This window comes from Lissotriton vulgaris, chromosome 11 (genome assembly GCF_964263255.1).
Source record: "Lissotriton vulgaris chromosome 11, aLisVul1.2, whole genome shotgun sequence".
NCBI lineage: Eukaryota > Metazoa > Chordata > Amphibia > Caudata > Salamandridae > Lissotriton > Lissotriton vulgaris.
Window position 1 is genome coordinate 495,181,913 of NC_141699.1, and position 14,247 is coordinate 495,196,159.

Consider the following 14,247-nt stretch of genomic DNA (forward strand, 5'->3'; position numbering starts at 1 on the left):
AACACTTAAGTCCTCATTACGATTCCGAGCCTCATTGTGGTTTCAGTTTGGATCGCCACATTACAATGCATGCGGTCGAAACTAAAATCGGCCAGTCATTCCAGCTGGATTGGGAAGGGCTCAAGGAGCCTATCAGCCAGTCGGAGACTGGCATGCAATTCCTATGGACGGCGGTTTTGCCGTAGGGATTACAATGTCGGTTTTGAAAAGACTTTCCATGTCGGGCTTTCCAATATGGAAGCGTGTCAGAAAGTGACATTGGGGGCCCCTAGCAGGCCCCCTTCCTCCTGTGGCGTCCGGTTGGGTCCCAGTGGTACCTATGGTGACCCCCTGTTACTCCCTGCACTGTGTGGCAGGTACCTTTAGGCACCTTTGGCAGATTAACAGATTCTGCTGTTTGTCCATGAGAGTTTGCACTACCATAGACAAATGGGAATAAACGACCACACCATGTGCAGTCCCATTGTATTTGGGGGTGTCTGGACAGCTGACCAGAGGTTGGTCGGTCCCGAGACCGAAACGGGTACGTCTGCCCGACATCATAATTAGGCCCTTAATAGATGTGTACATACACATTTATATTGTCTTCTTACCCCCTTGCTGAAAAATATAAAGGATAAGAAAGGTGCCTGTATGTAGAGGGCATCTGTATTGAATAGGAAAAATATAAGGCATATCTCTTCCATGTTTTCAACACCTCACAAAATTACCATGGACATATAAGCTATATATTTACGATGGGCACTGAATTAAAATCACAAATCATTTTACTTATCAACTACTGTTCCATTTGTGAAAAAATATCTTTTAGGGCCGAAGACACAAACACATCTGTAAAAATGAATCTCTTGTGTACTGGTTGCTGTCTCCAAACTTTAATGGCCTATTTGATGATGATACAAATGATAGCAATAAAAGGCAAAATGTGGAAAGTGGGATTTCGCTTACAACGCAACTTTAAAGTTTATGTAGATCCAGAATGTCTTAACCCTCCATGTTGTCAAAATCCAGCTGCCCCTCTCTCTCTGTGTGCTTAAGTCCTTTCCTGAAGACCATCATCTTCTGTCAAAATTTTGCAAACACCTCCGCTGCTTATTTAGAGTTTGGCAAATGCGATATTCCTCCAACATGTGATGGATATCCCGTCCACTGTATCACAATTCCGAAGACTGTAGTGCTCTTCTAAGACAGATGGGACGTCTGCCAGTTTCCGACGAAGTCACCCATCTGCCAATCTCTAACTAAGGCCTTGGTTTGGAATTTACAAAATGATATGAATGTCATGAAAGTTTTTTTGCTTACTATACTTAAACAATCCTCCCATTGCCTTTCGCCACTTTGGTTCCATTATGTGATAAATGATTTATTGTTAGTTTTCTATTGCGCACTACCTCTGAATCACTAATATGTTCCTGTGATATTTGATTCCAACCTCAGATAGGGGCACAAATCATTGATTTATCAGATTGTAGTAGGGAATAAGCCCTTCAAATCCCTTCCTAACTGCAATCCATTAAAGTCAAATCAAATCAAATCAAATCAAAAATAACTTTATTCGGTTTTTCAAAAGAAAACCATAAAAGTTCATAGAAATACATTTTTATACATTGGTTCAATTTAAAAAGACTGTTAAAAATCTTAAATTTAAAGTACAGTTTATAAAATCATAAAAAAAGATAAACTCTTACTGCCATCCCTTATGGTCTCTTCATTTACTTGATTATCAGAGATTAGACCTATGGCGTATGCAAAATTTCAGGAAACGCACAATTGCTTTTGCTATCAATTCATTTTCCAGATATTGTAGCGCCAGGTAAGCTGGGCGACATTGTCGAAGGCCCCAATATTTAAGTATGGGCAATAGCCATTGTCTGCGGGGTGCCTCAAAGAATTTACAAAATAAGACTGTATGTATCGTTGACTGCTGTGATTGGGAGTCACAAGGGCACAACAACAGTTTTGATGACCAATCATTCTGTGTGGGAAAACAGACCATTAAGTGGAACATGTTGAACCTGAAGCGTGTCAGAAGTAGTTTTTCAAATTGGGTCATATTGTACATCAAATAAGGTTCAACGGATGATACTGTTTGCACTAATAGACTTTGTTGTACAGAGGGTTTATGGATTTCTTTTAGCAGACGTGTTTGATGGAGATGTGATAGACATGCTTTCCTCAGTTCTAGTTTGGAAATACTGTTTAGAGATGATGGATCTGTGAAATAATGGCTGTATCCCATGTCTTTTAAAAAGGCTTTTACGTAGGCTGTCCATTTCATCCGCCCATGGTGCTCAAGCGTCTGTATGTCTTGGATAATGAGTCTGGTTAGGTGGCATTGTTCAGTGACCCAAATTCTGCGCCAGAGCATTATAGGTTGAGTTCTTATAATATCCTCTAGATGGTCTATGCCCAGCTCTTCGTGACAGGCGTATGTAGAAGAATTTTTCTGTAGCCCCAATAGGGATCTTAAGAAGGCGTTTTCTATTTTTTGTAAGTCAGTCACGTTTGCGTAGCCCCATATCCCTGCCCCATAGATAGCGGTACTGACACATTTTGCCTTGTAGATTTTTAACGTTTCTAGAGGTGGCTTATGACCCAATTTTTGAACAAAATGATCTCAAGGCCGTTGTTGTTTTTAAAAATGATAGTTTCCTAGCAGAAATTGCCGCTTTCCACTTAAATTTGTCGTTGATGACGATTCCCAGGTATTGGTAGGTGGATGTTCTTTCCAGAGCTTCTCCTTTCACAAATAGTCTTTTAGGTTTCATGTTTTTCCTCCCCGCATGCATAGTAAAAGTTTTCTTGACATTTAAAAACAAGTTCAGATTTAACATAAATTCACAGTATCTATCCAGCTCTCGCTGCAGTTCCACTGATGTTCTAGCCAAAATGACCGCGTCGTCGGCATATAGCAAAGCGGGTATATGCCGACGACCGACCGAGGGGAGGTCTCTACTTCCCTCAAGCATTGCTGTCTCGAGGCCATTTGTGTAAAGGGTGAATAGAAAGGGGGCCAGTACGCATCCCTGTCTGACCCCCTTTTCCACACCGAAGCTGTCTGTCAGTTGTCCCTTTGTCCCGAATCGCACTCTGCCTGTTGTTCCGGTATAGAGTTCTCGTAGGAAGTCTACAATAGGGGGATCTACTCCCATTTTCAGCAGGATCATCCACAGCCTTGAGTGTATAACACAATCGAAGGCTGCGGATAGGTCCACATACACCATGTGAAAGACACTCCCCTTGGCCTCTAAGTACTTTCCTGCCAGTAGGGTCAGGTTTAACGCTTGATCCACAGTGCCTAGACCCTCGCGGAAACCGTATTGTATATCTGATTTAGCATTGTTAGTAACAGCCCACTCCTGGAGTCTCTCGAGAATGATCCGACCAGCGACCTTCCCGAGAGAGTCCAGGAGAGAGATAGGCCTGTAGCAGGTTGGTGAGTTTCGGTCTCCCTTTTTAAAGATCGGGACGAGTACAGAGGTCTTCCATGATTTTATCAGGCCTTCTTCTAGTGATGCGTTTAATACATTTGTCAGGAGCGGGGACCAGAGTTCTTCCTCGTACTTATAAATATCAACGGGAACCCCGTCAGGCCCCGGGGCCTTGCCTAATTTTGTGGATCTTAATGCTTTCTGTACCTCGTCATGCGTAAACTGCAGGTTTAACGGATAGATAACTTGATTCAGCAAGTCCATTGTTTCCGTATTACATGATGCACCTAAACCAAAAACGTTTGAGTAATGATTTACCCATTCAGTGTTGGTGATTGCAACGTCGATAGAGGGTATATCCTCCTTGCCTGTGAGGTATGGTGACCTTACTATTTTCCGAGACTCAACGCTATCTTTGAGTTCTGTGCTTTTTTTTAGACGCTCCCATAGCTCGGTTTTTATCTCTTGTTTTCTGTTTTTAATAGCTAAGGCATATTCTCTCCTTAGAGCGGTAATTTCCACCCTGTCTCTATGCTTCCTACCCAATGCTTTTTTTAGTTTTATGTGTGCTTTAGTACAAGCTGAATTAAACCAGCCTTTCTTTTCGCAGTTAATCTGTTTACAAGATCTAGTTAATGCCTTTTTTATCTTTTCTGTAATGGTGTTGAAACTAGCTATTATCTTGGAACTTTCTGCCTCATAGTCTAGACACAGTGATATCTCATTTGTACATGCTGTAACTACTCCTGAGGTGATCGCTTTTTTATCAACGTTTCCCCATTTTAGGGTGTACCGATGAACCGATTTGGCGATTTGGAAAGGCCTTTCAGATAGAAACATGGTTTTGAGTGCATTTGGAAATATCAGTTTTCATTTGCAAAACCTGTGATAGAGCAAACCGCATTGTTTGCGCCTGCATGTCAATTTGTATATATCGCTCATCGTGTTCTGAATGTTGTAGTTCGTAGTGCAAGGAATGTGTCAAACCCAGGCAAATGAGTGGACCCCTGCTATTTGAAGCCCTGGGCTTCCCTAAACCACTGAGAGTGACATCAAGCAATGCGCTGTAGGCCAACCACCACCAAAACCTTAAGATTTTTACTGACAATAAAAGCAAGAATAAATGTGACTCTTTCATTTTCAGTAATTCTCCGTTCAAATGAAACCATCTCAAGAGCGACCCTCATTTAATGAACACCACAGGCGAATTACCCGCCATCTTTTGAAATAAACTGTCTGAGCTTTTTTTCGCCCTCATGTGGAACACAGCTATGGTTAAGAAACTATAGCATGTTGGGCATAATCACACGAGTTTGTCTTAATGACTGTTGTCGGTACAGCTTTATCCTGCTAATGCAAGAAATTTGAGGCACTTGCAGCAAATCCACAGGATATAATCATGTGTAAAACCCCTTATTACAGTTCGTCTTCCTTTTAGTCACCTTTGATGGGATGCCGCTGGCCTCTCACTTCTCCCTCATTAAAAACCTGTATTAGATCCAGTTAAACTCTACAGCAATTCTATTTCTGACTTCATCTTACTGGTGAAAGCACTGCAAGCATTCATCAGCAGAAAACCTATCCCCACTTTGCGTTTCATGCCATTCTCCGTCATTTCAAGTCTGGTATTCACCGTACAGGAGGGACAGAAAGAATCCTAATCCACATCAAAAAGGGGTTATTCATATGCATTGACGAAGACCACTTTTGTGCACTATTACTCCTAAACCTCTCATCCCTATCCAGTACCATCAACCATGTTCTGCTCCATAGCCACCTGGCACCAATGCCTAAAATGGAGGTAATGCCCCGGTTACTTACCGGTAATCTTCATTACTCCGAGTATAGTCTTCCTCGCCACATGACTAACATAGTGAGCTTCAGCTCCACGACAGAACCCTCCAAAGTAAAAAAAAGCCTCCCAACATGGCCGACCAGTCACCCCTGACCTCTATAAGAGGCTGGCCGGCCCAACTAACAGCCTGAACCACCAAGCAAACATTGAAGCCGATAGCCAGACAGGGAGGGGGGGAGGGAACTCATGTGGCGAGGAAGACTATACTCTGAGTAATGAAGATTACCGGTAAGTAACCGGGGCATTACCTCCTCGTTAGTCTTCCTCGCCACAAGACTAACATAGTGAGCAAATACCCAAGCCTAAAGGCTTGATCGACCACAAGAAGAACAACACCACTCGGTGAAGTAGAAAACCAACACAAGGTTTATTCAGTACAAAAGAAAGAAAACAGGAATATCAGCAATACAGAATCAAGAAACAAAAGGGCCATCAAGGAGCCACTGCTCCAGCATTCAGAACGGCCCCAGCGAAGTCCCCAGGAACCGAACCACCCAGGACAACACGATAATGTTCCATGAACATGTGGGGGGATGACCACGTCGCCGCCCGACAAATCTCCTCAGTGGAGACACCCCTGAAGGAGGCCCAGGACACAGACACACTCCTAGTGGAACGACCCTGGACCCCCACCGGAACAACCGAACCCAGTGAAGCATAGGAAAGGAGGATAGCCTGCTTAAGCCAGCGACTCAAGGTGAAAAGAGAGGGCTTGTGGCCAGAATGAACGGGACGGAATGTCACGAACAGGCTATCACACCGGGAAAGGGAAGACGAGCGCTCAAGGTAAACCAAAACAGCATGCCGGACATCCAGCAAGGACAGGGAAGGATCCGTGTCGGTAGGGAAAGAAGGCAACGACACCTCCCGAAACCGGTTCACCAAGGAAGGAACCTTGGGAAGAAAACGGGGGTCATGACGGAGAACCAGCCGGTCAGGTAAAACCCGCAAGAAGGGAGGAGAGCGGCGGAACGAACCCAGCTCGCCCATCCGACCGGCAGACACAATGGCCACCAGGAAAATCACTTTAAAAGTGAGAAACCCATAGCCACCGAGGCCAGGGGTTCAAAGGGGGGACCCCGAAGGGCCCGCAGAACGAGGGGGAGATCCCAAGGGGGAGACAGGCAGAGCGTCCGAGGGTGACGGAGAAAACAACTCCGGAGCAAACGAGCCACCTTGGAATCCAGCCCATTGAAATCCGGACTGCGGAAGGCCCGCAAGGCCGCCCACTGGGCCCTCAGGGAAGAAGGGGCCAAACCCAAGGAAAACCCCTCAGCAAGAAAATCCAAGACCCGCAAGGGATCCACGGAGGCGGGCTCAGTACCCTGCAGACCGCACCAACATAAGAAGGAAGACCAGTGCCGGGCATAGGAGGACAAGGTGGAAGACCTGCGAGAGCCCTGCAGCAAATCCACCACCCCGAAGAGCAACCACGGGAAAGCAACGTCACCCGCTCAAGAGCCAGGCCTGCAGATGGAGCCGGCGCAACACCGACCCCGGGAGCGGGGGGCCCCTCAAAGGAAAAGGAAGATCTGGGATCGGCCAGCAGGCCTGAACCGCCAGCTCCCAAAGGAGAGGGTACCAGGGGCGGCGAACCCAGCCGGGAACCACCAGAAGCACCCCGGCGCTGTCCATGCGAATCTTGTAGAGGACCCGAGGGATCAGGGGGATGGGGGAAACGAGAACAGGAGACCGGAGGACCAAGGGAATGACAGGGCATCCACACGCCACACCCCCGGAACCGGGAGGAGAGAGCAGAACCTGGGCAGGAGGGCCGACTCCACGTCTGCGAACAGATCCACCAGAGGTAGCCCGAAGCGAGACACCAGGCGGCGAAACACCACCGGAGTCAGGGAGAGACAAGACAAAGACGGAAAGATCCGACTTAGACGATCCGCCTCCACATTGTCGGTCCCCGGGAGATAGACAGCCCAAAGAGACAGGACCGATGACTCCGCCCAAGACAACAACTCCTGAGCCAGCAACCAAAGGGAGCGAACCCGGCACTCCCCCTGGTGATTGACATAGCTCCTCACAACCTGGCTGTCCGTCCTGACCAAGACATGGTGACCCCGGAGAGAAGGAGCAAAATAAAGGCAGGCCAGGAGGACCGCCTTCAACTCGCGATAGTTCGAGGAGCAGCGCGATTGGAGGAGATCCCAACGACCCCGAACCGACCCTGAGCCCAAGGTCGACCCCCAGCCGAGGAGATTAGCACCGGTCGTGACCACCCGGGAAGGAGAAACCAAGAAGGGAAGACCCTCGGAAAGGTGAGACTCCACCAACCACCAACCCAACTCCGAACGAAGCTGAGGGGAGACCGGGACCAGGAACTCGACCCCCAAAGAAGGCCAAGTCCGAGTGGGGAACAGATGGGACTACTGCTCGTTGAGCAGGAAGCCTTGGGAGGAGAGAACCTCGCAGACCCGTCCGACGTGCAGCATCCCCTTGGAAAAAGAAGAGGCAGAGATTAACCAATCGTCCAGGTAAGGAAAAACCCTGATCCCCTCCCGGCGAAGAATACCCACCAGGTGAGCCAGGATTTTAGCAAACACCCTCGGGGCAGATGACAAGCCAAACGGAAGTACCTGAAACTGATAGCGGGAACCCCCAACGCAGAATATGGAGGTAGGCGTCGAGGAGAACCAGAGAAGCCACCACTTCGCCCTGAACCAGAAGATAAATATGGAACGCTTCACAAATTTGCGTGTCATCCTTGCGCAGGGGCCATGCTAATCTTCTCTGTATCGTTCCAATGTTAGTATATGTGCTGCCGAAGCTAGCACCTGCAGAGAGATCATCTTGAATTTAGTATGAGGAACGTAAGAATTCAACCACTTCAAATCCAAAACTGGCCGAAAATCCCCAGAAACCTTTCTTACCAGAAAAAGGATGGAGTAGACGCCCGGACCCCTCTGAGAAGGCGGGACCGGGCGGATGGCCCGCTTGGCAAGCAAGTCCTGAACTCCGGCCAGCAAGGCCCGTCTCTTGACCAGGGAGGAAGGCAGGGGCGTAGCGAGGAAACAACCCGGAAGAGGGGATGAGAAGGCGATGGAAAATCCCTCCTTCACAATCCGAAGAGCCCAAAGATCTGTGAGAGACTCGTCCCAGGCCGGGACGAAACGGCGGAGACGGCCCCCCACAGGGAACACCCCGGAGGGAGACGGCCGAAAGTCTGGATCTAGGGGCGGAAGAGGGAGCGGCAGCAGCAGGTCAAGACCGGGATTCGTTGAAGAACAGGGCACCCCGGCCGCGACCCTTCCCTCGAAAGGGCGCGCTGCCCTGACCCCTGGATGACGAGGAGAAAATCCGGCCGCGACCAGGGAAGCAGGCCCCAGACGACTTGATGGGAGCCAGCAACTTGCGGTCCTCAGCAGATTTCTTATTCATAACCTCCAGAGGAGGGCCAAACAACATAGCCCCGGAAAACGGTATCTTCATGAGCAAAGCCTTCTGGGCCGTCTCCGACTTCCAATGCCGCAGCCAGATCTAATGCTGAGCCAGTATTGCAGCAACCCCAGCGGCAGCCGCCGCACCCAGAGTGTCAAAGAAGATGTCCGACAGAAGGCGCGTCTGCTGTTCCATCAAGGCAAGGGTCGGGACAACATCAGCCCCCTGATCCAGGAGCTCACCCGGGGACCGGAAGTCCCTCAACAAAGACTGCACCGTGCAAGACAAATAGGTTGAGGCCCTGATGGTGAAATCAGCCGCAGCATAAGTACGTTGAGCAGCAGCCTCCACACGCTTGTCCACAGGGTCAGAGGGGGAGGCGACCTCCGAAATAATCGAACCCTGGGAAGACAGTCCCACCACCAGAGAGTCCACCTTCACTCGCCTGAGGGAAATCTCTAGTTAACTCAACAACAGCGTAACGCTTAGACAGATATCCTGGGAAGGACTGTTTATGTTATATTATGTTATGTTAATTATGTCTTTTATAGCGCTCGGCTACTCAAAAGAGTGTCCCAGCGCTTTATTGACAGCCTGGAAAGACAAACACAACAGAGAAATTAAAGGAAAACGGAATCAGCAGAAAGAGGGAGTCTAAGAGGCAAAAAGCCAAGTTTTCAGGCCCTTCCTGAAGGCCAGCAAATTTGAGGTACTGCGCAGTGTCAGGGGCAGAGAGTTCCAAAGCTGCGGAGCCCGGGACATAAAGGAGCGACCTCCAATACGGGCCTTCTTCACACGAGGAACAGTGGCGAGAAACATCGACTCTGATCTCAGAGATCGTGACGGACGATAGAAGGCGAGCCTCCTTTGAAGGTATTTAGCCCCGGAGGCATAGAGGGCCTTGTGAGCAAGAGTTAGGGCTTTAAAAACTATCCGCTTCCGGGTAGGCAGCCAATGAAGGGACTGCAACAAGCCAGAAACTCTGACTCGCCTGTGCAGGCCACAAATGGCTTGCGCTGCCGCATTCTGGACCACCTGCATCCGTTGCAGGAGATATTCCGGCAGGCCAAGATATAGGACGTTGGAGTAGTCCAATCTTGAACCAATTAAGGCCTGTACCGTAGTCCTCCTATGGTCCTCAGAAAGCAAAGGGAAAAACTTCCGAAGCATACGGAGGAGACCTCGCGTGGATACTGCACAAAGAAATCCACGGAAACATCCTCCGCCGCAGGATAAGGGAAGCCAAATTAACCTTGATGTGGGTAAGAACCTCACGAAGCTCCTGACCCTGGATGTAACGGCCATGTAGATCCTCCTCCTCCCCCTCCACATCAGACACAGGAGTGGGGTCCCTGCGAGGACGCTTTGGTGAGAAAGGGCCCTGGGCATCACGCTGCGCAAGGGCATCAGCCACAGTAGACCGTATCATCAATTGCAGGGACTGCGCAGAAAAAGGCATCGCAGACAAGAAGTCAGACACCGACCCTGCCGCGACAGAATCCTGATCCATCAACCAAGAGTAACACACCACCACGTAGAAGAAATGGAGAAACTCAGGGGCACCCAGGACGCCGGAAAAATAAATAGCCAGCAGGGGAACCCAGCTGAAGGCATTCAAAACAACAAGCAGCACCTGGCGCAAAACCCCGCCCACAAGGGGCGGGATGCGCCCGGGGCCAATCCCAGCGCGGCATCCAGCCGCGGGCCGAAGGCAAGAAAACTCCGTCATAGGCGGCAGCGACCAGCGCCGTGAAACGAGCACCAGACCGGCCGAAGGGAAGTGCAGGAACTCTCACTGCAGAGCCCCAGAGGACAGCCCCAGAAAGCTGAGGTAAGAACGCGCCCGCCCAAGCCGTACAAACGCGACAGACAGGGACGCGCCGCAAGACGTACTCGCGGCCCTTAGCACGCACACGGCATACAGCGCGAGTACTAAGGAGGCCGGGCCCGCACTCCAAAAAAAGGAAACGGCGGCCGCCCCACACAAGGGCCTGCAAGCAACCGGAGCCCCAGCAAGAAAACAGGGGTACCCCCAGCGCCGGACACCAGAGCCTGAAAAAGGCGAGGGCCCACAAATCAACGACCGGGGGCAGACAAGGGATTGAGATAAAAACCCCACATCCCCGGCCGCCAACCCCCCCCCCCCCCCCCTCCCTCCCCTGTAAACCAATGGCACGCTATAGCAGCACCTAACCGGCCCCACAGGACCGGGGGAAGGAAGAGGGGGGGAATTGAAGTTCTAGGAACCAGGGACCGCTAAGGCAGGACCTCCAACCCAAAACCCATGGACCTGCTAGAGCAGGTCCAACCTACCTGCACAGCGCCTCTGGAAAGAATCGCGCAGAACAAAAAAAAACAGGCTGTTGGTTGGGCCGGCCCGCCTCTTATAGAGGGCAGGGGTGACTGGTCGTCCATGTTGGGAGGGGAGGGGAGGCTTTTTTTACTTTGGAGGGTTCTGTCATGTAGCTGAAGCTCACTCTGTTAGTCATGTGGCGAGGAAGACTAACGAGGAGGTAATGTTCTGAACGAGTTCACTTTCTTCCTGGCTAGCCACATACACCGGGTGAGGCTCAGCACCTTCTTCCTCCATTTGAGTGCCACAAACCTCAGCACTTTCTTTTGCCCTGGTGAGCATATTCATGACAGCTCTAGCGCATTTAACCGAATCATAGACTATTGGATTCCATATGCAGGGGGACCACACCTGGCTGAATCTGAAGTTACAGGAAAACTCTGATGACAAGCCGGGGGCTGGTGCTTGCCTAGTGAGGATGCAACAGGATGAACCAAAACTTTTCTATGTCGTCATTTCATCCAAGCCTGAAATTTAGATTATGTGATTAACAGCTCCCAACTTCTTGTTGAAGTGGCTGACATACCTGGATAGCCTACCTTGTTGTCACGCTCAGCTCAAAGCTGTCAATAAGATTGAAATCAGTGTTATTCTTGAAAATTACCCACAATGTCAAAACGTTCATGTAGGCACATTCCCTTCCTCTGTCGAGCTACATCTATTCTTCCACCCACTCTGAACGTGGGAACAGTTTAAAGGCCAACGCCTGCCGCCACTTGGTTACATTTGACAAACAAGAAATGTTAAGAAATCCAGAACTCAACCAATTACCAGGCCGTTTGATAGACCTATGACATGAGTAGGTTCAAACCCAATGAATGTTAGAAATATACAGGACTCACTCTGCTCCAATTACCAAATTCCACTTTGCAATCTACATACAAGGTATTTAGAATGTGTTGGGATGGGAATGTTCCCTGCGTGATGTACGGTCCTGTCTGCTGCCTGTCTGCATGGTTTTTGATTTTTGATCATCCCACTCACTAACCCTATTGGTGGTCATTGACCTAAGCCCTGTCTTTGAAAGTGATCTGGAGCTTGTCCACCATTCGCACTCTTTTAGTGACAGAGGACTACCATCCCTGCTGTTTGATTTATACGTGGAGCATAGTATGGGCAGCATACCATGTTTGGGGAATTCAAGTCTCAAGCCTTTGCTCCTTTAAGACATATATGTGAAATTACAGCTCCATTTCGCTAAAGTTTTGCTTCTCACTATGAAACCAATCCTTAATAACAACATCCTGTGTGACGTACATGAGTGTGTGCTAGGACTGATTGTGTGCCACGCATGAGTGATACAAGCCTGTGGTTTTCATTTTGAAAGCCCACAACCTGGAACAGGTACAAGAAGGAGGAGAGACTGATATCCGTACACAGAATAGTTTGTATTGTTGGCATCTACTGAATGGGGACATGAGGGCACCAGCTGCTATAGTGAGGAAAGAGGAGACAGGCTGTTTTTTAGGAGTGCCTGGGCCCTTTGTTATATGTTAGGCTTTAAATTACTCTCACTGCAGCTGCCGTTAGGTAGATAGTGGGGCTGCAAAGTGAGGCCTGCTGTAATTGTTGTTATGGAAAGGAGTCCTTTGAAAGGGTACATATTCTTATTTCTCTTCCTGCTCTCTGTCAGGAAGTGTCACAAATAGTTAGGTGCAGCATATTCACATCTCTTTGTACTTTTTTGTGGACACTCTACCTAGCGACTGTCCTGCTGGGTAAAGCATCTTTGCAGACAATGGCCAGGTGTGGAAGGTGGCCTGGCCAGGACACATGAGAGGGGAGCAGATATGGAATACACATCCTCACTCTGCAAAATCGGTCTCAGGATGGGACCTAAGATCTATTGATGTTTGTTGTTGTTATCTCTTCTGACAAGGAGGGAGTACTCTGCAGAGTACTCAGTGAAAACATAGCAACCAAGGATTGGTATTACAGTTGGAGCCAACTCCCTAAAGGCAAGGCAATATCGCAGGGACTCTGACCTGAATGAGGTATTACTGGAATGTTCTTGGTGCCAAGACATCCTATTAAACCAAAAAGGAGCTTAGAGGGATTTAATGGTGCTCAAGGGATGGCCCTCCACTCAACTACATACAATCACAACAAATCCCGGCACCAAGGACTGGATACAACTTGCTCTACTGGGCTAGATTTTGCATGCATATCCTATGTCAATATATTTATTATTTTACATAAGTACTACTGAGCCACTCTCAATGTAGCTGTGGATCAGGTTATGCCCGACAGTCCAACACTACATCACTGGTAGTGTAATCTCAAATTTAATCTAAGAGGCTCAAACACATACAGATTATATTTTGACAGTACCCGCACTGTCCGTTCTAAAAGGAACAGACCACTCACACATTTATGGCAAACATTCTGTTCAAAAAAATATGTGGTGACAAAGAGAGGTACCTCACGGGCGCACACCCTCGGGGTAACTGGCTGATGGTACCGACTCTCACCCCTTTCTCATCATCGGTCACCTCTCTTTATCGGAAGAGAAAGAAATACGTGTCCAACACAAAACTTATAAATAGAGAGTTTCAAAGGAAGAACATAAAGGTGCACAAGAAAAACCAAGTGTAAAGTCTTGGTGTGACTTAAAGAGTGATGATTAAAATCCACAGCTACACCAATATAACTTTATTGGGAACCAGATGTAGGCTGCGGAGCTAAAAGGGCTGGTAGCTTAGACTAGCGTACCATTACCTGTGGCCGACATGTTTCACTGCCTAGAGTCTGTTGGCAGTTTCATCAGGGCTCACCACATAGTCACTGCACCAGAGTTGGACATCATCCATACAGGCACCTGGTATTGCCACGTCTTCTCATACCAGCAAGACAAGGTGCATTTCATAAAAACTGTCAGTTGTTGCATCAACCATACAGGTCTCAGAAAAGGGACCTGGACTCATCCCAGGATGAGTCCCGGACCCTGGGATGAGTCCAGGTCACTTCTCTGAGACCTGTACAGTTGATGCAACAACTGACAGTTTTTATGAAATGCACCTTGTCTTGCTGGTATGAGAAGACGTGTCAATACGAGGTGCCTGTATGGATGATGTCCAACTCTGTTGCAGTGACTATGTGGTGAGCCCTGATGAAACTTCCAATAGACTCAGTAGGCAGTGAAACATGTCGGCCACAGGTAATGGTATGCTAATCTAAGCTACCAGCCCTTTTAGCTCCGCAGCCTATATCTGGTCCCA

General features: G+C 48.6%; 1 protein-coding gene and 1 non-coding gene across 2 annotated transcripts in view; one reads left to right on the forward strand and one right to left on the reverse strand.

Annotated features, from left to right (window-relative positions):
• Positions 1–14,247, forward strand: part of ZMAT4 (zinc finger matrin-type 4) — a 2,083,246-nt gene that overhangs the window by 1,511,953 nt on the left and 557,046 nt on the right. The gene's annotated exons all lie outside the window — the stretch shown is intronic.
• On the reverse strand, positions 7,966–8,072 carry LOC147682152 (U6 spliceosomal RNA). Its single transcript, XR_015302127.1, has one exon. It is a non-coding gene; the product is annotated as a U6 spliceosomal RNA (small nuclear RNA).